The sequence below is a fragment of the Panthera uncia genome, chromosome D2, assembly GCF_023721935.1.
Source record: "Panthera uncia isolate 11264 chromosome D2, Puncia_PCG_1.0, whole genome shotgun sequence".
Classification (NCBI taxonomy): domain Eukaryota; kingdom Metazoa; phylum Chordata; class Mammalia; order Carnivora; family Felidae; genus Panthera; species Panthera uncia.
Genome location: NC_064818.1, coordinates 32,886,690 through 32,914,578, shown reverse-complemented (window position 1 = coordinate 32,914,578; position 27,889 = coordinate 32,886,690). Strand labels below are relative to the sequence as shown.

The 27,889-nt window shown below is 38.5% G+C and overlaps 1 protein-coding gene and 1 pseudogene across 1 annotated transcript in view; one reads left to right on the top strand and one right to left on the bottom strand.

Moving 5' to 3' along the window:
• USP54 (ubiquitin specific peptidase 54) overlaps positions 1–27,889 on the top strand; it is a 132,134-nt gene that overhangs the window by 25,145 nt on the left and 79,100 nt on the right.
• On the bottom strand, positions 8,550–9,715 carry LOC125932725 (40S ribosomal protein S27-like; annotated as a pseudogene).

Below are 27,889 nucleotides of genomic sequence, written 5' to 3'. Positions count from 1 at the left end.
ATAAAACAGGAGAATAGCATATTAATTTCTATCTAACCTATTTATAGGATTTTGAGATATTGTAAAGTTCTTTCAAAAAATAAGTTCTATATAGATTAATATAGGTAATGAGGATGATAGTTTTCAAACTAGAAAATATGAAGCAAGTTGTCAACTAGAAACTGAAGCCCAGGATATTGAGAGTGAACATTTTATTTATTTTTTTAATTAAAAAAATTATTTTGAGAGAGAAAGAGAGAGAGCAGGGGGAGGGGCAGAGAGAGGGAGGGAGAGAGAAAATCCCAAACAGGCTAGCACGGAGCCCCATGTGGGGCTCAAACTCACGAACTGTGAGATCATGACCTGAGCTGAAATCAAGAAGTACTGCACTTAACAGACTGGGCCACCCAGGTGCCCCAAGAGTGAACATTTTAAAATGAATTTAAATCTTCTGGCTCAATCGAATTTCAGAGTGCTGAAATTGACTGATGATGTCAGAGCCACTGTTGTTAATTTTAAGAAATCATAAAAACCAAAGAGAGACCTATGTTCTGATATCCAAAAAGAGGAAGGTAGTTGGAAAGCTGTAAAATGGATGTGAAATCCTGGAAAAATTCAATTATAAATGATTAAACAGATGATATGGGGTATTAAACAAAAAGATCTCTCAAAAATAAAATAAACTTTATTTTTATTAAAATTTTTTTTCAATGTTTATTTATTTTTGAGAGAGAGAGACAGAGCACGAGCTGGGGAGGGGCAGAGAGAGAGAAGGAGACATAGAATCCAAGGCAAGCTCCAGGCTCTGAGCCTGATGCAGGGCTTGAACTCATGAACTATGAAATCGTGACCTGAGCTGAAGTCGGACGCTTAACTGACTAAGCCACTCAGGTGCCCCTCAAATAAAATTATTAAAAAAAAAGGGGAGTGCCTGGGTACCTCAGTCACTTAAGCATTTGACACACAGTTTCACAGTTTTTCATGATATATTCGATACTGATATGTGGTAAAATATGGTTTGGTTGATTAATTAAATGTGTAGAAGATTGAATAACTGTACCCATTTAGATTCTTGGCTTCACCAGGAAAGTCTCTAGTGGATTATCTTTGGGCCTTGGATAGAGTAAAAATTAAAACAAACAAAAAACAAACATGTTAATCAGATATGTAAGTATTGCAAAGCTACGGTTAATATGACAGATGATGAATAAAACCTTAAAAATTATATCTATAGGATGAAATCATGGGCCCAAACTGAAGTTAAATTTAACAGAGATAATCCCTATGTTTAAATTCAAAACCTCAAATGCACAAGAACAGGATAAGGAAGAGCTGATTGTAGTAGTTAATATGGAAGATATCTGGGAATTTTGGTTAATCAATAATATAACAGGAACTGACTATGCAATGTCACTGCTAAAAACACCTCCAACTGTTTTACCAGAAGCTTATCCAGGGCACAAAAGTATTGGTTCTAATATATTTTTCTGCTATTTGTATATTTATTTAAGTAGACACTGACAAAAAGTATTCCAAGGAAGGCAGACAGAACCATAAATGGTATAGGAAACTGTTGGGACTTGGGGATGGAAGTGTTGATAAGTTTTAAAACTGCAAAAAATAATAAAACACCCATAATCTTACCACTCAGAATTAACCACTATTAACCCTCTCTCTTAGAAATAAAACATTTCAGGGGCGCCTGGGTGGCTCAGTCGGTTAAGCGTCTGACTTCGGCTCAGGTCATGATCTCACAGTCCGTGAGTTCGAGCCCCGCATCGGGCTCTGTGCTGACAGCTCAGAGCCTGGAGCCTATTTCCGATTCTGTGTCTCCCTCTCTGACCCTCCCCTGTTCATGCTCTGTCTCTCTCTGTCTCACAAATAAATAAACGTTAAAAAAAAAAAAATTAAAAAAAAAAAAAAGAAATAAAACATTTCAGATAAAGCCAAAACTCCTTTCCTTCTCCTCCCTACAAGGAACTCTATCTTATTTTTATCAAGGTAATACATGTGCATAGTTTCAAAAGTTCAGATAGTATTATATGCTTAGAAGGAAATAAAGCAGTTATCCCACCCCTAGAGGAAACTATACTTTTATGTCTTAACATATATCTATATATTTTTAAGTAGGCTCCACACACAGCATGGAGCCCAATGCGGTGCTTCAACTCATGACCCTGAGATCAAGACCTGAGCTTAACCAAATGAGCCACTCAGGCACCCCTGTCTTAAATATTTCTAATAGTAAAGTTATATCACTTGCTTTTGAAAAATATTTAATAGGGCGCCTGGGTGGCTCAGTTGGTTAAGTGTCCGACTTCAGCTTAGGTCATGATCTCACAGTCTGTGAGTTTGAGCCCCACATTGGGCTCTGTGCTGACAGCGCAGAGCCTGGATCCTACTTCAGATTCTGTGTCTCCCTCTCTCTCTGCTCCTCCCCTGCTCATGCTCTGTCTTTCTCTGTCTCAAAAATCAATAAAAACATTAAAAAAATTTTAAAAAATATTTAATATATATGAAGTGAAGTGCTATAGAAGATGAGCTTTTGATTGTTTTAAATGCATATATGTCTTTTCCCTTATATTCTCAATATGGTTATGTAATTTGGGGGGGTTAAGTAATTATTTTTTATCTTACACAAATATTGAACTTGAGCTATATAATGTACAATGATTATAATCATCTTATACAACTTTTGACTTTCCATAGGCATAATAATTGTCTTGTTTTAATTGCTCAGTTTTTAAAATTCAGATTACTATATCATTCCCAGATTCTCAGCCAGGACCATAAAACTCTGCCCCATTGATTAAAATCCAATAGATAATTTATCAATTTTTTTTTTAACTCTTAGAGGTCTACTTTGTATATTCTGTATATTCTATATTCCATTCCAGCATGGGTTAGTTGTTAGGTAAGCCTGCTTTACAATTCTCACCCTGAGATTTCCTTTCACAGTCATCCTGGGAATTCTGTTTCCTGAATTACATGTCATTTTCTTTCTTGGTTTACTCCCTCATTTTGGTGTAACACATCCTCTAGAAGCTTTCTGAGAGTTAACATTCACAGGAATTAAATTGTTTGAAAACTTGCATATATGAGAATATTTTTATTTTACCCTCAGTATTAAATAATACTCTATTTGGGAATAGAATTTTCTGTTGGAAATTATTTTCTCATTATTTTATTGTATTATTAAAATTTTTTTAATGTTTATTTATTTTTGAGAGAGAGAGAGAGTGTGAGCAGGAGAGGGGCAGACAGAAGGAGACACAGAATCCAAAGCAGGCTCCAGCTTCTGAGCTGTCAGTCCAGAGCCCGACAGGGGGCTAAAAATCACGAAATGCGAGATCACGACCTGAGCCGAAGTTGGACGCTTAACTGACTGAGCCATCCAGGCTCCCCCATTTTCTCATTATTTTAAAGGTATTGCTATTCCTTTGTTGCCTGTGAACAGTCTAATATTCTTTTTATTTTATTTTTATATAAATGGTAGTTTATTAGCAAATAAATAAAAGTGTATGATTTCTAGTAAAACAGATTGGGCATTTGCAACACATAATACATTTACTTCAGAATAGAAAATGTGTTAAACAATTTTTTTTGATATCTATTTTTGAGAGAGAAAGAGTGAGTGGGGGAGGGGAGAGACAGAGAGGGAGACACAGAATCCAAAGCTCTGAGCTGTCAGCACAGAGCCTGACACGACACTCAAACCCGTGAGCAGTGAGATCATGACCTGAGCTGAAGTCAGATGCTTAACCAACCGACTGAGCCACCCAGGTGCCCCCCAAAATGTAGTGTTTTTATATGCCCTAATTCTTATCAAGGAATTGGGATCTGACCACTGAAGTGTTCCATCATTCTTTTTAAAGAAAACCTTTTTGGGGGGTGCCTGTATGGCTCAGTTGGTTAAAGGTTTGGCTTTGGCTCAGGTCATGATCTCACGGTTCATGTGTTCAGACCCCACGTCCAGCTCTGTGCTGACAGTGCAGAGCCTGATTGGGATTCTCTGTCTCCCTCTCTGTCTGCCCCTCTCCCCCTCATGCTTTCTCTCTCAAAAATAAATAAACCTAAAAAAAAAACAACCACCTTTTTGTTGTTGTTGTTGTTGCTAAATATACATAGCATAAAGCTTATCATTTTAACCATGTTTAAAAAAATTTTTTTTTTTTTTGAAAGAGAGACAGAGTGTGAGAGGCGGAGGGGCAGAGCAAGAGGGAGACACAGAATCTGAACAGGCTCCAGGTTCTGAGACTCAGGGCTGGAACCCACAAGCCGTGAGATCATGACCTGAGCCGAAGTCAGATACTTAACTGACTGAGCCACCCAGGCACCCCTCATTTTAATAATTTTTAAGTGTATAGTTCTGTGGCATTAAGTACATTTACATTGCTGTGCAACCTGATGCCATTCTGATTTCATTCCTTTGTATGTTACCTTTTTTTTTCTTACTCTCGAGAAACTTACAGAATTTTCTCTTTATTCCTAGTGTTTTACAATTTAGTGCCTTTAGTGTGGATTTTTAACTTCATTGTGCTAGGGGCTTTAACTTATCTTAAAATCTGGCTATTTTTTGTACTTTTTCTTGGATATTTTTCTCTTTTTCTAGAAAGCCTGAATTGATTCTCTGATTTTTATTCTATTATCTTTTCTATTTCTCTGTATTTGTATTTTATTTTTTGGGAGATTTCCTTAAATTTGTCTTTCAAATCTTTCATTGAACTTTATATTTCTTGTTTTAGAGATGCAAAATCATAACTCTCTGAGAAATACATTTTAGGTTTTTAAATTTTCTTGTATTCCCTAGATTATCTACTTCCTTTAAGCTTCCCCATGCCCCCCCACCTCCACCCCCCCCAGCTTTGAGGTACCATCAGATGTTTGTATTTATAGGCATTCTTCGGGGCTGGTCAGTTTTCCCAGATGGAAGTCCTCCAGTTTCCTGCCTGAGGAGTTTGAAGTCTGACTACCAGTGCTTTGGTGCTGAGAGGCAGAAGGGGGCTGGGGATCTCTCCATTTAGTATATAGACTTCACTTAATCTTCTCAGTGTTTTTAAAGATTTAGCTTTTTATTAAATTAAAAATTTCCCTAGTTTTAATAAGGCATCTCACGCAGGTTAGCTGTGTCTAATGTCCCACAATCACACCCTCTCTGGTTTATACTTCAGAAAGTAAACCTAAAGTCTTCAGAGCATTTGCCTGGCTGTATTGGGTTGAAAGACAGAATTTGAAGCATCTAACTGCTTCTTAAACACATTTTTAAATTGCTTTTCCATTTTTAAGTTCCACCCCACATTCCCTCCTGCAAAGATCCAATTCCTGAGCATTTCCTGGGTTATGTAGTAGGAGTATGTATACTTCTGTTTGCCAACATTTACCCTCTGGTTCTTACACTGGTATGTTAATCAATTACCACACATTTATCTGCTTTCCAGCTTCTAATATTTTGTTTAAATTCTACTCCTTCAGTCATTTACGTTCCCAGTTTCTTTGTCCTTGTGGATTTTTACCTTTTGTATTACTTTACTCTTATTTATAGTGAAGACTTAATTTAGGAGGGAGTAGAGGTAAATGGGTTTAATTCACATATTTCCATTTTTTATAATTTTGTATACATATAAAATGTATCCACAACTAATATATAGTAGTGCTCTGTGTGTTTGAAAAATTTTACATATAGGGGCACCTGGCTGGCTCAGTCAGGAGAGCATGCAGCATGTAACTCTTGATCTTGGGTCAAGCCCCATGTTGGGTATAGAGATGATTTATTTTTAAGTAATAAATATAATAAAAAGTAGAAATAAAATCTTAAATAAATAATTAAAAGGGTGCCTGGGTGGCTCAATTGGTTAAACGTCAGCTCTTTTTTTAATGTTTATTTTTGAGAGAGAGAGGAGATAGACAGAACATGAGTGGGGGAGGGGCAGAGACAGAGAGGGAGCCACAGAATTTGAAACAGGCTCCAGGCTCTAATCTGTCAGCACAGAGCCTAACGCAGGGCTCAAACTCGGGAACCGTGAAATCATGACCAAGAGCTGAAGTGGGACGCTCAACCGACTAAGCCACTCAGGCACCCCAAACATCAACTCTTGATTTCAGCTTAGGTCATGATCTCATGGTTCCTAGGTTTCAGCTGTGAATCAGACTCTACCCTGGCAGTGCGTAGCCGGCTTGGGATTCTCTCTCCCTGCCCCTCCCCTATTTGTTCTCTCTCTGTCTCTCAAAAGTAAATAAATAAACAAATAAAAAAAAAATAAGTGAATGAGTAAATGAATGAATGCATGAATAAAAAAAAATTTACCTATATGGGGGTGCCTGGCTGGCTCAGTTGGTAGAACATGTGACTCTTGCTCTCAGGGTTGTGAATTCAAGCCCCACGTTGGGTGTAGACATTACTTAAAAACAGTAAAATCTCACTGGGTGTTATATGTAAATGATGAATCACTGGGTTCTAGTCTGAAGCCAAGACTACACTGTATGCTAACTAACTTGAAAATTAAAAAATAAAAAAGTAGGGGCGCCTGGGTGGCGCAGTCGGTTAAGCGTCCGACTTCAGCCAGGTCACGATCTCGCGGTCCGTGAGTTCGAGCCCCGCGTCAGGCTCTGGGCTGATGGCTCGGAGCCTGGAGCCTGTTTCCGATTCTGTGTCTCCCTCTCTCTCTGCCCCTCCCCCGTTCATGCTCTGTCTCTCTCTGTCCCAAAAATAAATAAAAAACGTTGAAAAAAAAATTAAAAAAAAAAAATAAAAAAGTAAAATCTGTCTCAAAAATAAATAAACTTTAAAAAATTAAAGAAATTTTTCTTTAATGTTTATGGGGGGGGGGCGGGCAGAGAGAGAGGGAGATACAGAATCTGAAGTGGGCTCCAGGCTCTGAGCTGTCAGCACAGAGCCTGATGTGGGGATTGAACTCATGAACCATGAGATCATGACCTGAGCTGAAGTCAGATGCTTAACCAACTGAGCCACCCAGGTGCCCCAAAACTTAAAAAGATTTAAAAGGTCAGAGAGATTATATGGCATTATACCATGATGTGAATCTAGTTAACATAATCTTTGGGAAGGAATATTCTAGGGTATTTACTTCTTAATTTTTCCTTATTTGTATATTCCATTTTTTTTTTACAATAAAAATATTTTTTGTTAGAAGAAAAAATTGAGTCACTTCTAACATTTTAAAATAAGAATTAGGGGGGCATCTGGGTGGCTCAGTTGGTTAAGCATCTGACTCTTGGTTTTGGCTCAGGTCACGATCTCGTGGTCCATGGTTTCGAGCCCCATCTTGGGCTCTGTGCTGACAGTTCAGAGCCTGGAGCCTGCTTCAGATTCTGTGTGTGTCTCTCTCTCTTCCCTGCTCATGCTCTGTCTCTCAAAAATAAATAGATGTTATTTTTTAAGTTTTATTTTAGTTGAGAGAGACAGAGAGTGTGCGAATGGGGAAGGGGCAGAGAGAGGTAGAGAATCCCAAGCAGGCTCTGCACTGCCAGTGCAGAAGCCCAATGTGGGGCTCTGTGGCTTGAACTCACCAAATCACCAGATCATGACCTGAGCCGAAACTAAGAGTCAGATGCTTAATGGACTGAGCCACCCAGGTGGCCCCAAAGGTTTAGAGGCTTACCTCCCAGGAACCAGGCACAAAGACCAGCCAAATTCTTTATTATACAATAGTGTTAAAACCCAATTCTACTATTAATAACTTCCTCTAGAAAGCCTTTACAGACTTTCCAAGGGACATGTTCACTGTTACAGTTTTTCTTTTTCCCTTATTTAGACAGTGAACACTTTGAAGTTCCCCTGATTTTAGTCATCGTTGCCTCTCTAATATTAGCACTATATCTGGCTTACAGTAGTAAGTAGGCTCAGTAAGTAATGAGCTGAAGTATTTAAGATATAGCTTATGAGGAGATGAGAAGTTCAGTATAGAATTGTTAAAGATCAAATGAAATGAATAGCCTTACTTCATTCCTTCTTATTCTATTCATCATCATTTGCTCTTCTTTAAATATTTATATACCTTTTTTATGTGGATATCAAATTTACAAAAGAAATAAAAAGGAGATTTTGCTTTTTAAAATAATTCATCAGGGCACCTGGGTGGCTCAGTTGGTTAAGCATCAGACTTCGGCTGAGGTCATGATCTCGTGGTTTGTGAGTTCAAGCCCTGCATTGGATTGTCTGCTGTCAGCACAGAGCCCGCTTTCAGATCCTCTTTCCCCGCTCTGTCTCTGCCCCTCCCTGCTTTCTCAGGTGCATGCTTTCTCTCTCTCTGTTTCTCTCTCAAAAATAAATAAACATTAAAATAATTCATCAACGGTCTTTAAAGAGCAACCTTTTTTATTGCATTTAAAATATACCAAATTTTCATTTACATTATTTGTGGGGACTACATTATCATATAATGTAAGTATAATCATGCTGAACATCAGAGAATCTTTGTTTCCTTCTAATCATAAGGGGGAATAAATTCTAATGTCCTCTAATTTGTCCTGTCTATGCATAGAGCACTTAGTAAAAATGTAATAATATTTCCTAAACCAGACTCTGTTTTATAATTAAAAAATATTCTTTAAAAAAAATTTTTTTTAACGTTTATTTATTTTTGAGACAGAGAGAGACAGAGCATGAACGGGGGAGGGTCAGAGAGAGGGAGACACAGAATCTGAAACAGGCTCCAGGCTCTGAGCTGTCAGCACAGAGCCTGACGCGGGGCTCGAACTCATGGACCGTGAGATCATGACCTGAGCCGAAGTCGGCCGGTTAACCGACTGAGCCACCCAGGCTCCCCCAAAATATTCTTTTTTAAAAATCTAAAATGTGTTATTTGAGATAGTTTCCCACTCATCTTGATTCAGGGTGCTTTTTGTGCTGCTTCTGTCTGAAGGAGCATCCTTCTGTAAGCCTTGCTTTTCCTCCTGTAGGCTGGCAGAAGACAGTGGAGCAGCCAACACACAAACTACTGTTGGTGCATGGCTAAAGATGGTGGTAATGTTGTAGCACTGTGGGCACCTCACATCCATGAAGCGGGAGTTGAGGCTCTGCAGTAGGCACTTCTTGTGTTTCCTCTTCTCCTCTTCTGGGGACTGGTGGAAGATGTACTTCATGAAGGGCATGTTCTCATGGGAAGGTCATTACCTCCAGAAAGCCAAAAAACATATTCCCTTTTTTAAAATTTATTTATTTTTGAGAGACAGAGACAGAGCGCAAGCAGAGGAGGGGCAGAGAGAGAGGGAGACACAGAATCTGAAGCAGGCTCCAGGCTCTGAGCTGACAGCACAGAGCCTGACACGGGGCTTGAACTCATGAACTGCGAGATCATGACCTGAGCTGAAGTCAGATGCCACCCAGGCACCCCCCAAAAACATATTCTTAATATCTTTATAATCTTTATCTGGACTAGTTCCCATGAGATAGTATTTCACTGGGATATATCCTTTTTGGAGTAGTATATACAGTAGAAATTATTTGTGTGAGATTTATTTTTTTTCTGTTATGTAATTTTTCATTTGCATGAGATTTTTAAAAAATATACTACTGATTTTTAATAACTTCCTATCCTTTTTCATAAACTTTAAAACAGGTTCTGTTTTTAGAACAGTTTTAGATTTACAGAAAATTGAAATGATGGTAGAGGGTTCCATATACTTCTTCATCCAGTATTCATTATTATTAACAGCTTAGAGTAGATTTATTACAGTTAACGAAACAATATTGATACATTATTACTAACCATTTAAAATTTCCTCACCTTTTATCTAATGTCTTTTCTTTGTCCCAGGGGCCCATCCAGGATACCACATTACATTTACCAGTCATGTCTCCTTAGGCTCTTTTTGGCTGTCACAGCTTCTCACACTTTCCTTATTTTTGATGACCATAACATTTTTTTTTTAATGTTTATTTTGAGAGTGTGATTGCATACACGTCAGGGAGGGACAGAAAGAGAGGGAGAAAGAATCCCAAGCAGGCTCTGCACTGTCAGCATTGAGCCCGATGTGGGGCTCATCCCAGAAACTGTGAGATCATGACCTGAGCCAAAAATCAAGAAGTGGACACTTAACTGACTGAGTCACCAAGGTCCCCCTTGACCTTGACAGTTTTGAGGAGTATTAGGGTGCTTCTCTGTTGGAATTTGCCTGATGCTGTTCTTATAATTAGATTGAGGTTATGGGTTTTTAAGTGTGTTAACCTTAAAAATGAAAGAGTTTATTTTACCAGCAAAAATGGATTTATTTTGGAATAACAGAGAATTGCAATTCAGGCCATGCAAGCTATGGTAAAGCCATAGGCAAATCCCACAAACAAAGGAGAGGAACATTATTTTATGGAGAAAGAGGAAGTTGTGAGAGATTGTTTGGAATGAAAGTCCATTGGAAAACTAGAGTTTAGGAGGATTTTCCATTGGCTGAATTGCAGAGTTAGTAGATTTTTTGTAGGAGATACAATGTACATCTTTCTCTGTTGGGAACTATAATTAAGGATTTTTTCCTTATGATGATTCTCTTGTTGGGTCTGTAATGGACAATTCTTACTGTAATTGACATTGAGTGGTGCAACTCTCCCTTACAGCCTACTCTTCTAGCATCCAGAGTGCACTTATTGAGGTGTCCCTTTATTAATTTTCACGGGTGGAGGATCCCAGAGATACAGTGATATTCTCATCACATCATTTCAAGGGTATACATTATTGACATGATGTATCATTGTTGATAATGACCTTAATCACCTGGCTGAGGTTGTCAGGTTTCTCCACTAAAGGTACTGTCTTCCCTTCTTTCATGCTGTACTTTTTGGAGGGAGATCTCCATACACTTAAGGAGTGGGATTTATGGTCCCCATGCTTGCAGTTGGAATATTTACATAAATTATTTGGAATTCTTATGCAAGGGAGATTTGTTCTCCATTTGTTTATTTAATCATTTCCTTATATCAGTGTGGACTCATAGATATTTATTTTGTACTTTAGGCTAAAATCAGATTTGGCTTTTGGTAGTTCATTTGGTTTGTCTCCTGTGTCCCTTTAATATACTTCTGTCACTTTAGGATTCTTGTTTTGTTTTTAGCATTTCCTTACCTTCTGACATTATAAGATGCTCAGGCTCATCTTGTATATTTCCTGTCCCAGTCCTGGAATTAGCCATTTCTTCACAGAACCTTCGTTTGTTTTATTGGAGAGTGGTATTAAAAACTAAGATTCTTGGCTTCAGGTGTGGTTTTTACAACTGGGGTGTCACTGATTCTAAGCACTCTTAGCTGACAAAGTAAGTAAATGTATGTGTATATGCATACATAAAAATATTTGTAGGTGTAACCATCTGTATTTTTATTAAGTTAAACACAAGTTAATATTCTAACTCTAATTCATTACCGAATGGAACATTTTATCCTTTTCTTCCTGCTTATCTGTAATTTCCCATTCCAAAAGTGAGAAACCTTCTACTATCCGTCATTCATTTACCTAATTGTTCAGGTCCAGTAAACATGTGTAATGGTTTCAGAATTGTTAACCTGTACACCTGAGGGAAACAGCTTCATTAGCAAGGGTACGATGCTAATGTGCAGTTCCGTGGGCTTTTAGTTTTACGGACTCCAGTAATTTCCAAAGTTTTTTACGTCAGTACCTTTATTCAGTATCTTCGGTGAGGTTGTTTCATAGGTTTATGTATATATTTTTTAAAGTTTATTTATTTATTTTGAGAAAGAAAAAGAGAGCATGTGCAAGTGAGCAGGGGAGGGGCAGAAAGAGGGAGAGAGAGAGGATCCCAAGCAGGCTCCGAGGTGCCAGCACAGAGCCCAATGCAGGGTTTGAACCCACCAACCATGAGATCATGACCCAAGCTGAAACCAAGAACCATATGCCTAGCCAACTGAGCCACCCAGGTGCCCTGGTTTGTATATTTTTATTATGGAAAATTTTGGGGTACCTGGGTGGCTCAGTTGGCTAAATGACTGACTCTTGATCTTGGCTAGGTCATGATCTCATGGTTTGTAGGATCAGGCCCCACATGGGGCTCTCCACTGACAGCACAGCACCTGCTTGGGATTCTCTCTCACCTTCTCTCTCTGCCCCTCCCATGCTCGTTCGTGCACATGCTCTCTCTCAAATAAATAAAATAAGATTTATTATGGAAAAATTTGAACATATACAAAAATAAGGAGAGTATAGTGAGCCTCCATGTACCCATCACCAACTTCATGAAAATTATTGAATTTCTGAAATGAAAATTACTGACTTCATGGTCAATTGTATTTTATCTATACTCCCTCTTTACTAGTCAACATGTGAATATTTTGAAGTAAATCCTATACATATTATTTCCTCTGTAAATATTCCCAAATAAGACTTACCATAATTTAACCAGTCCCTATTGAAAGATACTTAGTTTTTATTACAAACAGTAGAACTATAAATATCCACTTACATTTATCCATTTACGTTATCCATTGACTGCAGGGTAAATTTCTAGAAGTTGAATTGCTGAAACAAATATATAAGCATTTAAAATTGGGGTGCCTGGGTGGCTTGGTCGGTTAAGCGTCCGACTTCGGCTCAGGTCATGATCTCACGGTCTGTGAGTTCGAGCCCCGCGTCGGGCTCTGTGCTGACAGCTCAGAGCCTGGAGCCTGTTTAAGATTCTGTGTCTCCCTCTCTCTCTGCTCCTCCCCTGTTCATGCTCTGTCTCTCTCTGTCTCAAAAATAAATAAACGTTAAAAAAAAATAAAAAATAAAATAAAATAAAATTGAGAAATACTGCCAAAATTTTTTTATTCCTGTCAAGACTAAATGAAAATGTATCCTTCTCTGCATCCTCACCTACACTGATTTTATCCAACTTTTAAACATTTGGCAATATGAGATCTGAAAAATGATATGTATCTTTCTTTTTTAAAAAATGTTTTCTTAAAATTTATTTTGAGAGTGAGAGAGAGAAAGAGACAGAGACAGTATGAGCAGGGGAGGGGCAGAGAAAGAGAGAAAGAGAATCCTGAGTAGGCCTCATATTGTTAGCGCAGAGCCTGACACGGGGCTCAATCCCATGAGCTGTGAGATCATGACCTAAGCTGAAATCAAGAGTCAGTTGCTTAACTGACCGAGCCACCAAGGTGCCCATTTTTGTTTTGCATTTTAAAAATTGGATAGGACATTTTTCCTGTCTTTATTGTCATCTTTTTTTTTCTTTCTGTGAACTGCACATTTAAAGTCTTTGCTTGTTTAAGAAAAGGAAATAAATTGGGAAGCCTGGCTGGCTCAGTCAGTGGAGCATCTGGCTCTTGGTCTTGGGTTCATGAGTTTGAGCCCCACGTTGGGCATAGAGCCTACTTTAAAAAAAAAAAAAAAAGGAAAGGAAATAAATTGTCACAAAGGTGTGATTTCCTTTCCCAAACCATCATGTGCTGCCATGTCTCCCTTTTTCCCTGTTTCCAGTTTGTATCACCAACTCAGGAGTAGTACTTATGTCTCTCTTTTATTTTTTTAAATTTTATTATTTTATTATTTTTTTAAATTTACATCCAAATTAGTTAGCATATAGTGCAACAATGATTTCAGGAGTAGATTCCTTTAGTGCCTCTTATCCATTTATCCCATCCCCTCCTCCCACAACCCCTCCAGTAACCCTCAGTTTATTCTCCATATTTATGGGTCTCTTCTGTTTTGTCTCCTTCCCTGTTTTTATATTATTTTTGTCTCCCTTTCCTTATGTTCATCTGTTTTGTCTCTTAAAGTCCTCCTATGAGTGAAGTCATACGATTTTTGTCTTTCTCTGACTAATTTCAATTAGCATAATACCCTCCAGTTCCATCTACGTAGTTGCAAATGGCAAGATTTCATTTTTTTTTTTTTGATTGCTGAGTAATACTCCATTGTGTATATATACCACATCTTCTTTATCTAGTCATCTATCAATGGACATTTGGGCTCTTTCCATACTTTGGCTATTGTTGATAGTGCTGCTATAAACATGGGGGTGCATGTGTCCCTTTGAAACAGCACATCTGTATCCCGTGGATAAATGCCTAGTAGTGCAATTGCTGGGTCATAGGGTAGTTCTATTTTTAGTTTTTTGAGGAACCTCCATGCTGTTTTCCAGAGTGGCATTCCCAGTAGTACTTATGTCTCTTTAATGAAGGTAAATATCTGCCCTTCTTTTTTTTCCTTCTGCCCTTTTTTCACCCACCAAAGGTAGCTCTCTGTTTTCTGTGTATCCTAGAAATAGTCAAATTGTTTATCAAACAGATGGTTTTAAATCAGCTTCTGAGGGAGTACTCTAGGGAAATATGCCCAAGAAGCATCAGGAAGGATTTCTATAGATAGATGGGGGAATGTTTGTAATTGTTTAGCAATAAGTATGCCCAGCAAGTATCACTTCAGCCTGCTTTGTTCATCTGTTCAGTCTTTCCACATGAACAGAAGATATGTACTCTGACTTTTGCTGCTTGCCATTTTGATGGCATTTTCAGCCTTATTTTTGTCAAAGTGAATTATCTGTCTCCATCCATTTTGGACATATGTGTAATCAATAGTATTACTGTTGGTTTCTTGATGTAGGGAAAATAGTGATTGCATTCTGTCCTGAATTAAATGACAATGTCAGAATGTAAGAATGTACGACAGACTGATTTTCTTTGCTTATGTATTCTTTAAAAACAGCTGTTCAAAATCTCATACACATAGAAATTGTTTGCCAAGCATTTGAAGCCATCTTGTTTTACCAGGTGGCAGCTGCTGCTGTTTGTTGGGACCTAATTTAAACCACAGACATGAAATAGTGTCCTTGTTTTTAAAAAGAGAAAGCATGATTTCTTGAAAAACATCTTTATGGAGATACAATTCACATACGAGACAAGTCACCCATTTAAAGTGTACAATTCAGTGGTTTTTTTTTAAGTCTATTTATTTATTTTGGGGGGAAGTAGGGCAGAGAGAGAGGAGAGACAGAGGATCCCAAGCAAATTCTGCACTCTCAGCGCAGAGCCTGAGGTAGAGCTCAATCCCAGGAACTGCGAGATCATGACTTGAGCTGAAACCGAGTTGGACACTTAACTCATGGAGCCACCCAGGCGCCCCCAATGGTTTTTAATATATTTGCAGCATGGAACAACCATCACCACATCAATTTTAGAACATTTTTATCACCCCTAGAAGAAATGCTATACTTATTATAGTCACTTTCCATTTCCTTCACACCTCCTCTCAGCCCTATGCAGCTGCTTTCTGTCTCTATAATTTGCCTATTCTGAACATTTCATATAATTAGAATCATGAGATAAGTGGTCTTTTGTGATTGGCTTCTTTCACTTAGCATGCTTTCAATGTTCATATATGATTGTAGCATATATTAGTACTTCATTCTTTAAAAAAATTTTTTTCTAGTGTTTTATTTATTCTTGAGAGAGAGAGAGACAGAGTACAAGCAGGGGAGGGGCAGAGAGAGAGGAAGACACAGAATCTGAAGCAGGCTCCAGGCTCTGAGCTGTCAGCACAGAGCCTGACGTGGGGTTGAACTCAAGAACTGTGAGACCATGACCTGAGCCGAAATCGGACGCTTAACCAACTGAGCCACCCAGGTGTCCAGTACTTCATTCTAATAATGGTTGGTTGAATACTGTACCATTGTATGAATATACCACAATTTATCCATTCATTAGATGGTGTATATTTGGATTGTTTCTACTTTTTGGCTATTATGAATAACGCTACTATGAACATTCGTGTACGGGTTTTTTATTTTTTGAGAGAGAGAGAGAGCATGTGCATGTGTGTATGCGAGTGCATGCCTGCGTGAGCAGGGTAGGGGCAGAGGGAGGGGGAGAGAGAGAATCTCAAGCAGACACCATGCCCAGTGCGGAGCCTGACTTGGGGCTTAATCCTACCACTGTGAGACCTGAGCCAAAATCAAGAGTTGACACGTAACTGACTGAGCCACCCAGGCTCCCCTTCTAAAAGTTTTACAGTTTTAGTTCATTCATTTAGATATTTGACCACATTTTTGAATTTTGAATTTCCTTTTTTTTTATATATTTTGAGAGAGAGCATGTGAGGGGCAGAGAGAGAGGGACAGAGGAAGAATCCCAAGCAGGTTCTGCACTGTCAGTAGGGCTGATGTGGGGTTTGAACTCACCAACTGTGAGGCCATAACCTGAACTGAAATCAAGAGTTGGATGCTCAACTGACTGAACCACCCAGGTACCCCGACCCCATTTTATAAAAAGTTTATTTATTTTGAGAGAGGGAGAGGCAGAGAGAAAGAGAGGGAGAGAGAATCCTAAGCAGGCTCCATGCTGTCAGCACAGAGTCCATTGTGGGCTCAGTCTCATGAACTGTGAGATCATGACCTGAACTGAATGAAATCAAGAGTCAGACGCTCAATGGACTGAACCACCCAGGTGCCCCAGATACTTGACCCCATTTTGAATGTGCCATGTTTGTTTTTTTAGTATTTTATTTTTTTAACTTTATTTTATCTTGAGAGAGAGAGAGAGAGAGAGAAAGAGAAAGAAAGAGAATCCCAGGTAGGCTCTGTGCTGTCAGCACAAAGCCTGACATGGGGCCCAATCTCATGAAACATGAGATCATGACCCAAGCTGAGATCAAGAGTCAGACGCTTAACTGACTGAGCCACCCAGGTGCCCCTGCTTTTTTAATATTTTAAAGAGAGTGAGAGAACACACACGCAAGCAGGGAAAGGGCAGAGAGAGAATCGGAGAAAGAGAATCCCAAGCAGGCTCTGCTCTGTCAGCACAGAGCCTGGTGCTGGACTTGATCCCACCACCCTGGGATCATGACCTGAGCCAAAATCAGGAGTCAGATGCTCAACTGACTGAGCCACCCAGGTGCTCTGATCCCATTTTAAGTTAATTTTTACATGTGGTGTGTGATAGGAGTCCAAGTTCATTCTCTTGCATATGGATATCCAGTTGCCTCAATGCCTTTTTTTTTTTTTTTAATGTTTATTTATTTTTGAGAGAGAGACAGAGTGTGAATGGGGAAGGGGCAGAGAGAGGGAGACATAGAATCCAAAGAAGGCTCAGGCTCTGAGCTGTCAGCACAGAGCCTGATGCAGGGCTCGAACCCACGAACTGTAAGATCATGACCTGAGCCTAAGTCGGACGCTTAATCGACTGAGCCACCCAGGTGCCCCAATGCCTTTTTTTTTTTTTTTAAGTAGGCTTCACAGCCAGCTTAGAGCCCAATACAAGGCTTGAACTCATGACCCTGACTGAGATCAAGACCTGAGCTGACATTGAGTCAGATGCTTAACCGACTAAGCCACCCAGGTGCCCCTCAGGGCCATCAAATATTTTTTTTATTGGGGTGCCTGGGTGGCTCAGTTGGTTAAGCATCTGACTTTGGCTTAGGTCATGATCTCATGGTTCATGGGTTTGAGCCTCACGTTGGGCTGTGTTATGCTTACAGCTCAGAGCTTGGAGCCTGCTTCAGATTCTGTGTTTCCCTCTCTCTGCCCCTCTCCCGCTGTGTTCTCTCTCTCAAAAATAAATAAACATTTAAAATTTAAAAAAAATTAAAAAATTTATATATAGAGAGAGAGTGAGCAGCAGAGGCGGTCAGAGGGAGAGAAAGAAAGAATCTTAAGTAGGCTCTGTGCTCAACATGGAGCCTAATGTGGGGCTCCATCCCACGACCCTGGGATCATGACTTGAGACAAAATTGAGAGTTGGATGCTCAACTGACTCAGCCACTCAAGCATCCCTCAATGCCATTTTTTAATGAGACTATTCTTTCCTCATTGAATTGTCCTGGCACAATTTTGTGATATTTAAGGTTCAGTTGGACATAGGGAAAATTTTACCATGTACATCCTAACACATTTTTTGTAACTCCACCCCAAATCAGTTTAAGTTTGCTGAAGTATGGTGGAAATCTCAGAGGCTTTCACTACTGTTAGGGAAGACAAAAAACCATTCAGGAAACAATATTGCAAAAAATAGAAATTATGCTGCTGACATTTTACCATAACTGTAAACTCAATTTGGTTCTTTTGTTGTTGTTTCCTTTAAACAATATTTTTAACGTTTATTAAACACAGCCAGAGTGTGGGCAGGGAGGGGCAGAGAGAGAGAGTGGGAGACACAGAATCTGAAGCAGGTTCCAGGCTGCTCAAACTAGTGAACTGTGAGATCATGACCTGGGCCCAAGTCGGAGGCTCAACCAACTGAGCCACTCAGGTGCCTCTCTTTTCCTTTTATTTGAGTATAGTTGATATATAATGTTACATTAGTTTCAGGTGTATAACTTAGTGATTTAACAAGTTTTCACCACAAGTGTAGCTACCGTTTGTCCCATTACATTGCTATTACAGTATCATTGACTATATTCCTTATGCTGTGCCTTTTATTGCCATGACTTATTCATTCCATTACTGAAAGTCTCCCTCTTCCCTTCACACATTTTGCTTCCCTTCCCAGCAACCATTAGTTTGTTCTCTGTATTTATAGGTCTGGTTCTGCTTTTTGTTAATTCATTTTTTTAAAGATTCCACTTATTAGTGGAATCATATGGTATTTGTCTTTCTCAGTTGTATTTCATTTAGCATAATACCCTCTAGGTCCATCCATTTTGTCTCAGATGGCACAACCTCATCTTTTTTATGGTCATGTAATATTCCAGCATGTGTGTGTGTGTGTGTGTGTGTGTGTGTGTGTGTGTGTGTATACACCACATTTTCCTTATCCATTCACCTGTTGATGGACACAGGTTGCTTCTATATCTTGGCTATTGTAAGTAATGCTGCAGTAAACATGGGGTTGCATGTATCTTTTCAAGTTAGTCTTTTTGTTTTCTTTGGGTAAATGCCCAATAGTGAAATTATTGGAAAATAATGGTTCAATTTGTTTCTTAAAGGCTTTTAAGGAGATACCTTCTATTTCAGCACACAGTCATTTCAGAGACAAAGGGAGGTGTTATCAGAACCAGGAGCAAATTGCTCTTCAGTTTATTCCCCATTTTAGTTTTTTTTAATTGTTTATCTATTTTGAGAGAAGACAGTGTGAGCAAAGGAGGGACAGAGAGAGACACGTACACACACAGAGCCTGAAGCAGACTCCAGGCTCTGAGCTGTCAGCACAGAGCCCAATGCGGGGCTTGAACCCACAAACCACGAGATCATGACCTGAGGCAAAATTGGACACTCAACCGACTGAGCCACCCAGGCACCCCAGTTCCCCATTTTAGTTTGTGACATCCTGGACTTTTGACACTGTCACCACTTGTCCCTTACTCCTCTTGTGTGTCTGCCCCAAATCTTCACAGATTTGGAGTAAGAACACTAGAAGAAAGAGCTCTAGAAGTGATTGTGTTGTCTAAGGATTTGAAGAGGTTTAGAATAAGAATACAGCAGGTGAACATGAGAAAAATACAGGATTAGCGATCAGATATGGTTTGAGAAAATTGGAGGGAGAGTCTTAGTATAAAAGCATCATAACTAGACCTGAGTGGCTTCCTCTATTTGCAGAAGTAGTAAGTTCAAAATCTGTGTGGTCTGATAAGATCACCTGAATTTATCTTCTCTGGAACAGGAATAGGCTACCAACATAACTTTTACTGGCATTCAATATTTAGTCAACTTTCTTCCCCATCATCATTTTCTTCTTTTTTGATTATACCTTAAACTTGCAGGTTTAAGGTTTAAAAGAGAATGACAGATTCATATTTTTTACTGTTTGCTGTGAGACTAGAATTAGGTGATGCCTATAGTGCACTTGAAAGATATTTCACATTCTTCCTGCTCTCTAGGAGCTTTCAGTCTATTTTGAGAAAATTTAAGTCCTTGTTCTAGAGATATATTGGCTAATATTCATAATGACAATGCTATTTGAGGTAATTTTTAGAAAGATGCAAGATATAATTTAATATATGAATTTATTTATTTTTTTTTCCGCCCTGCCCTAATATATGAATTTAAATAATGATGATATTATAACAACAGAGACCCAAATAATGGGTCCCTGACTGACTTTCCTCTTTTTTTAGAGTCCATTTGTGTTAAAAATACACAGAAGTTTTCTTGGATGGTTTTACTGCTTAGGACTATGCTTAACAGCCAAAGTTTCTCTCAAATGTGTCCTTAGGATTAGTTTTTTTTTTTTTTTTATCTCTTTCTTGTCTGCAGTAATACCTCTTCTCAATCATGTGTACCTGAGTGAAATAACCAGATATTGAAGGTATACACACTACTTACCAACGATGTGAATAAATCTCAGAATAAAACTAGAGGGACACATGGGTGGCTCAGTCAGTTGTGTGTCTGACTCTTCACTTTGGCTCAGGGCATGATTTCACTGTTTATGAGTTTGAGCCCTTTGTTGGGCACTGGGCTGACAGTGCCAAGCCTGCTTGGAATTCTCTCTCTCTCTCTCTCTCTCTCTCACTCACTCTCTCTCTCTCTCTCTCTGTCTCTGCCTCTCCCCCACTCGTGCACCCATGCACGCGCTCTCTCTCTCAAAATAAATAAAAAATAAATAAATAAACTAAAAAAAAAAAACCACTAGATACAAATCAAATGTATAGATTCTCTTGTTTTCCATTGATTTTCCAGTATATTCTTCCATACAACATAGAGTCAAAAAGCTAGAATATTTTTTCTTGTGTTCCTTGTTAACTAAGATCAAATCCATTTCTTAGTTTCATTTTCCATAACTCCAGTTTAACAGCTTTGTATTAAGCTGTTTTTTTTTTTTTTCTTTTCCTGTCAGCATATAGCCCAGGGATCAAATGCTACTGTTTTTATGGGCTTCCACTTGATATAAAGCAGTCTCTACCCTGCTGCTTCCCATGTCAATCCTCCATAGTTTATTTAAAAGTTCACAGACTTCCTCACTACCCTCTGGAGTGCTAGAATCAAGAGGCTTTTATTTTCCAGTTTGGCTTCTCTGAAGCCACTCAGCTCTTGCCTTTACTGCCAACATCAGCATTATCATTAGCATCTCAGGAATAAAAACCAACAAAAATGGTTTTGCTTTGGGGTTACTTCAGGAGCAGTCACCTTGGTTTTTCTTAGAGCAATTGTTTCTTTTATGACTTTAAGAGAAGCAAAATGTTCTTTCATTAAATTGAACATTCTGCTGTACCCTATCCTGCCTGCTAGTGGAGACCGATTATGAAAAGTTGTGAGATCAGACCAAGAGGGACTTTATAGCCTGTGTTCTTCCATTGACTCCTGCCCCCCATTTCTCTTGATTGCTTTGTCCACATCTTAGAGGTAGTTCCTCCCTGCTCATGATATTTATGTTTTTTTCCTGAGGTGTTTGCTTATTATGGTCAAAGGTAGGGTATTATGTGTAACACTCCTTACATAGTACTTGAACAATATGACAAGTTTTGTTGAGGTACAGTTTTACAAAGTACTATTGTAGCAAAAATCATCCAGCTTTAGGATCCCTGGACATTTAAACATGACATCTGAAACCATATATATCACTCTCCCTCTTGACCTAGCAATCATGCTCACAAAAACTTTCCTACAGGCAGTCTGGCACTTAAATAGCAGAAACCTGTAGTTACTCAATTTATTTTAGGTGGAGAGGCCCAGTGGTTGGCGGAGAGTTGTCTCTGTTATGTGAGACAGAACCTCTTGTGCTGTCTTGAAAAGGAATTAAGAAATGTCAAAAAATAACTTAGACAAGGTGGAGTATAATTATATAGGAGAGTTTTATGTGAATTATTTTCTGAGTGGTTTCAAAAGAGATTGTAATCTGTTAGGGTGAGATTTTCCTGTGGATCACCTCCCTTGCCTGGCTAATATATGTAAAGTTATTTATCTGGTTAAATTGTAACCAGGGTTGAAGATTTGTTAACTCTGCCCCAGTACTCTAGTTTATTTGATTAGTCCCACAACAAATGTATAACCATCACTGAATGACTTGATTAGAGAGCTTGACATTGTTATTTGTACATTCTTTCTTTGCAGTTAGCACTGATTAGTAGAAAGCCTATGTTTCACACTTTGAAATGACATCTCCACCCCCACCTACCACTAGGAGACCTGTTAGAATACTAATGGTTAGCAAAAGAACAGCAGTATTTTTTTTTTTTTTTTTTAATTTGGGTACGCTTCCTGCTGTGAAAGGAATGCTTTAGTGTATTGTTAAAATGTAAGAGCTTAATTAGTTTTGGGCAGTGCCTGAATATGTTTAATTTTACTAATAAATCTTAAATCTTTTTATAAGTCAACTCATATATTTTCTTGCAAATTATAGAAGAAATACAGCAGACCTTCATATATGGCAGGGATTCTGCTGATGAATTTTTTTTTAATCAGTATGCTTATAAAACAACAACTTTCAATAAAGCTGTTTTATAACTGGGAGTAATACATAGAAGGGTGTGTGTTGGTCCTCTGGGGCCTTTGTGCCCTGCCTGCAAATGTAAGTTCTGGGCTGACTGATCACATGCTTAGGGGCAGGACTCTGCCTGCTGTTTGTTCTTGGTGACATAACTTGGCCTCTTCCCTGAGAGGGGTGGAGATCTTTCACTGTCTTTGCCTTTGGTTTTGGGAACCTTTGAGATCCCAAGGATTTTAAAATTGATTCTGGAATTCAACTAACTGGTCAGTTCACACAATAACTTTCTTTAAGAGTGTCTTGTTTAAGGAGGAGTTTTGCAGGTCTTGGAATTCTGAATTAAGGATTTAAACAGTAACATTGTTTTGGTAATACAAATGTGTCTTCTTCTAGTGCTCCTTTTGACTGTACTGCAAAGGAATGTTTTTTAGGGCTGGCCCTCCGTTTGGAAGCAGCTGCTATCCTGCAAACCTTATTGTTACACTGCTGACCTTTGTCGTCAGGAATGCCCCTAGAGAAAAGTCTCCTAATTGTTTTTCTTAAGCCTCTATGAAGTTTGAGATATGTCCTTTCAAGTTATTTGTGGTTACTTTCTTAAGTTTACCTTGTTTACATTTAATTGGAGGCTCCATCTTTTTAGCTTTATCATGAATTGTCAGTTCTGAGCTCCTGGTAGGTGGTAAAAAGAATTGCCCTTCCCCTGTTATCCTGTTCTGCAGGAAGCCTTTGTGGTTTAGATTCACAGTTTCCCATTGTTGCTAGCTGCAGTTGTCTCCTCCCTCCCATACCCTTCCCTCCCCACACCTCTAGCTCTTTCCTTGACCCTCCTCATTTCTCCATCCTTTACCCCACAGACGCCCTTGGAATTGCTGGAGGTTGAGCGTGCTGTCTGGTGAGTATTGTGCTTGTGGCAAAACTGAGTGGATGGAGGGATACAGTCTTTGTGTCTGGTCGGTCTTTGTGAAGTGTTGCTCTGAATAGCAAAAGTTTAAACTTTGAAATTGAGGGTGTTGAACTCTCTTTACTTTTAGAAGGGCTTCTGGATTGTTTGTTTGTTTGTTTTGTTTTGTTTTGTTTTTTTACTCTTCTCTCTGTTTCAATTAAAGCTTTGGAAATTTGATGTTTATTACTGGTTAAAAAAAATTCTCATAGATTTTCTTGAGCTCATTAAGATTAAAGTAAGTGTTACAGGTTTAGTATTTTAAACTCCCTTCAAATAGAAGGTTATTTGTGATTTTTAAAATATTTTCAGTATTAATATATTGATAAAAGTAATAACAAAGAAAAGATCTGTTTTGTGGATAAGCTGGAAAGTAGTATTTGCTTCCAGAAGCAGAGTAATTCTTTTTTCCTCTCAGCAGAATGTTTTTGGCAAAATTCACTATAGATTATAGTAATATGTTGTTAATTCTGGGAAATGGTTTGCTGAGTACTTCAGGATAACAGATGCTTCTGGGAATTATTTTTTTGGAAAGTTAGATTTGTTCATTAGCTGCTGCTCACTTGAAGTGTGAGATCTATAATCCTTTTGAAAGTAAAATATTTAATATTTAGTGTTCACATTGAGTCAGATATCACTTTCATAAAGGGCTTTTTATTTCTTTGGATTGTATTGATCCTCAGCTAAGAAGCTGTACATGTGCACACCTTTAGTTCTCCAAAAGTATTGCTAATTAAAGTAATATTTATGGTAGACAGTGTGAGGGAAAACTTGTTCATGGGATGTTATTGCTGTTCAATTGAGTCATTTATTCAAGTGATAGTTGCACTTGTACAGTAATGATTTCCTGAGTTTTTACAATGTGGCAGGTGCTAGTTCCTATGCTAAGTACTTTGCGTTTCCTTCTTATTACCAGTACAATTCTGCCATGTAAGTAGTAATATCCCTCTGGTCAGCAGCAGTCATACATGGGTAGAAGGAACATGTGTTTTTTTTTTTTTTTTTTTTCCTGCAAAATGAGAATAATCCCTATTTGGCAGATTCGTTGCGGGAATTAAAGGGCATATCAGACGTCTGGTGCCTAACTCAGAGTTGGTGCTCATTAAGTGTTGACTGCTATTCTAATTTTATAGCTATATTTTGCTGCAAGTCTCTTAGTTGTGTTAGACCTAGGATTTTAACTGGCTCAAAACCTGGAGTCTGGTAGCATGTTTTTGAGTATTGTGAAGGTTTTTGGAGTAGATTTCAGTGGATCCCTGCCCATTCCTCCACCTCCTGCTCCCATAGAGGAGGGTGCTTTTTTTTTTTTTAAGTTTATTTATTTGGTTTTGAGAGAGAGGGTGACAGAATCCCAAGTGGGCTCTGCACTGTCAGCACAGAGCCTGATGTGGGGCTCTAACTCATGAACTATGAGATCATGACCCGAGTCAAAATCAAGAGTCAAATGCTTAACCAACTGAGCCACCCAGGCACCCTGAGGAGGGGTTCTTTATAGATGCCCTTCTTTTCTTGCTATCCTCTGTCACTTTCCCAGTCATGTGCTTGGCCTCTGTCACTGGAGTTGCTTGTGCCATTCAGTACCAGTGTTCTCCCAGCAGAAATGAGTCAAGCCAGTATAGTCAGTGGCATCCCTATTTTCCTCTTGTTGATAGAGCCATCATGCTTTTATTATTGTTTGTGCTGAAAGAATTGGGGTAGTGGTGTGTTTATAATGATTCATAAATAGAGCATCATTGCAATCAAGCATTTAAATTAAGAAGCTTTAGGGGTTTAAAAAATTAGGGGAAAAAAATCTCTAGTTCTAAGTTGTCGAGCCAGAGGATAATATAGGGCAACTTCATGCAACTCATAGTTATCATTTTGCCATGTTGGAGCCTAATACAATTGCTATGGATTCTCTTCCCTTTAACCCCTGCTGTTAACTAGTTTGGTGCTATTAGCAGTGTGTTTGAGAAAGAATATTGTGTTAGTCCTTCTGGCCACAGAGTATCTTTCTTCCATAGACCTTTTGGAAACAGAAGGTGTGATTTAGGTATGATATGATGTAGGCAGTACATTCAGGGAAGAGACAGAGAGATGACTTGGTATACTTACAAGTGAATTAATCCCTAAACTGAAAAATGTGTTTTACAAAGCTTAGCTCTTCATTCATTCTTTAACTTAGTAAGTATTGAGCATCTGTTGGGTGTAAGGAAGTGTAACTTCCTATATTGTATTCTAATAAAGTACAGGTATATTGGTTAAGTACTGATGAATGAAGTTCCTGGGAGGGAGGGAGGGAATATGTCCCAATTGGTAAGGAGCCATATTTAGACAATCCTTTGGAAAATGAGTTAATATAAATGACTACTCCTTCCTGATAGGGTGTGACTATCATTAATCTCTATTGCTATAAATTGCCAGCAGAATGGCTTCTTCAAACAGGTTTGCTGAGTGGAGAGGATTACTTGTATTAGGACTGAGAAGATGGGAGTGGGAAAGGAAGTAGTATTCCTTATTGAGTATACACAGAAAACTTTGTGTGTGTGTGTATGTTTTAAGGGGATTAGTGGTAAATGAGGTTGGAAACATGCATGGGTTAAGATTATAGAAGGTCATTTAAGGCCAAGGAGTTTTGACTGTATTTTGTCACTGAAGTTTTCTAAGCTACATAAATAGTGATTGATTAGAGTTTGCTTTTGGCAATATTTTATAGATGGGATTAGAAAGGGAAAAATGGTTTGGAAGTTACTATAGTAGTCTAGGTGAATTGTATTCAGAATGCATTATTTTTAGAATACATTTGCCTTCATTTTGATATGACTTTGGGTTTATGCTAACAATTATAGTTTAATGTCATACAACTTTACATTAAGTTTATGTATGTGTATTTGTACATGTAAGAGAGAAAGGGAGAGGGAAGAAGAGACATATAGGGGATGGCCAATCATCATGATCACTTTTTTTTTTTAAAGGAAACTATATGCCCAATGTGGGACTCAAACTCACTACCCTGAGATCAAGAGTTGAATGCTCTAGGGGTGCCTGTGTGGCTCAGTTGGTTAAGCTTCTGATTTATGCTTGGGTCATGATCTCGCAGTTCATGAGTTCAAGCCCCGTGTCAGGCTCTGTGCTGTCAGCTCAGAGCCTGGAGCCTGCTTCAGATTCTGTGTCTCTCTCTCTCTCTCTCTCTCTCTCTCTGCCCCTCCCCTGTTCATTCTCTCTCTCTCTCTCTCTCAAAAATAAATAGAACATTAAAAAAAATTTTTTTTAGAGAGTTTGCATGCTCTACTAACTGAGCCAGCCAGGTGCCCCCCCAGATTCCCTAGGAATCATAATCAGAGCTCCTATTTTGTACCTGGCCCTAAATATTTTGCATATATAATTTTGTTGAATACTCTCAGCAGATCATATATATTATAGGTAGTAAATGACCTGAAAGTCATAGAGCAGGATTGGAATGTAGATTCATCTTATTCTTTATCATCATCATCAAAGCATTTATGCCTCACTTACTAATACCAGGTACTAGGCTAATTAAACATGTATACATTATTGCATTTAATCTCCACAACAATCCCATGATTTAGATGTTATTTATTAATCCCATTTTACTGATGAGGCGCCTGAGACTTCAGTAACTTGGTTAAGATGATACAATTGTTAGTTGTTAGGTGGTGGAGTCCAGATCTGTTCTACTTTGCTAACTCTGAACCCTAAGTTGTATAATTCACATTGTGTTCTCTGGGAATGGTACCCCTTGGATCTCCACTGTGAGTATGGTGTTTCCTGAGGTTATGCAATGTAGTTGGCCCTGCAGAGCCTGCACTTTTAACCACTGTGTTCTCTCTACTATCATGCTCCTTCCCTCAGAAGTCAGTAAATTATCTTTACAACTCTGGATCCTTATAAGGATGGGCTAAGTAGCCTGCAACTGCCATTTCTGAGTTTGTCAGTTACAACAAAGTGAAACATGTCTTCTTGGCTTTGTATTTTCTTTCTAATTGGTTTTGGAAAATTTGTTTACATGACAGTTTTCTAAGTTCTTATAAAAGGAAAAATAAGGCTTTCTATTTTTTATCAGCATACAGTTCTTGTTGTTGTACATGATGTAATAATTTGAAGCTGCCAAAGTCCAACCCTCAGGAAATTGTTTGAGTTGAGTAACTGTATTCACTGGGGAGTTTGAGATAACTAGCCCATAAATCAACAAATAGCTTAGCCTTTTTTTATGGTTGTAGATGCTTATCTCTTTATTTTCAAGCTTGAATCAGAAGCAAATATTGATTCAATTGTTAGAGTCTCCATTAGAAAAAACCTACGGTATCGCAAGCTAGATATGGGCATTTGGGGGGCTCTTTTATTTAAGGAAAGTCAGAATTTGTCAGGGTGTTGGAATTGGTTGTTCTAGGTACTTATCCCTTCAAACAAAAAGTGTTCTCTTTCAATTAAACTTTCAGCGATTCACTGCCTATATATTCAACCTTTGTGTGGAATAAAAAGATGCCCTTAAGGAATATATGCTATAGTCCATGTACACAAATAACTGTAACATGAGGGAATGTTCCACATGTTCTGAGACCACAGAAGAGGATGAAATAAGTGAAAATGGAAAGGTGAAAGAGAGAAGGAATCTGGGAATGCTTTTTATTTATTTATTTTTTAAGAAATGAAAATTTTTTTGATGTTTATTT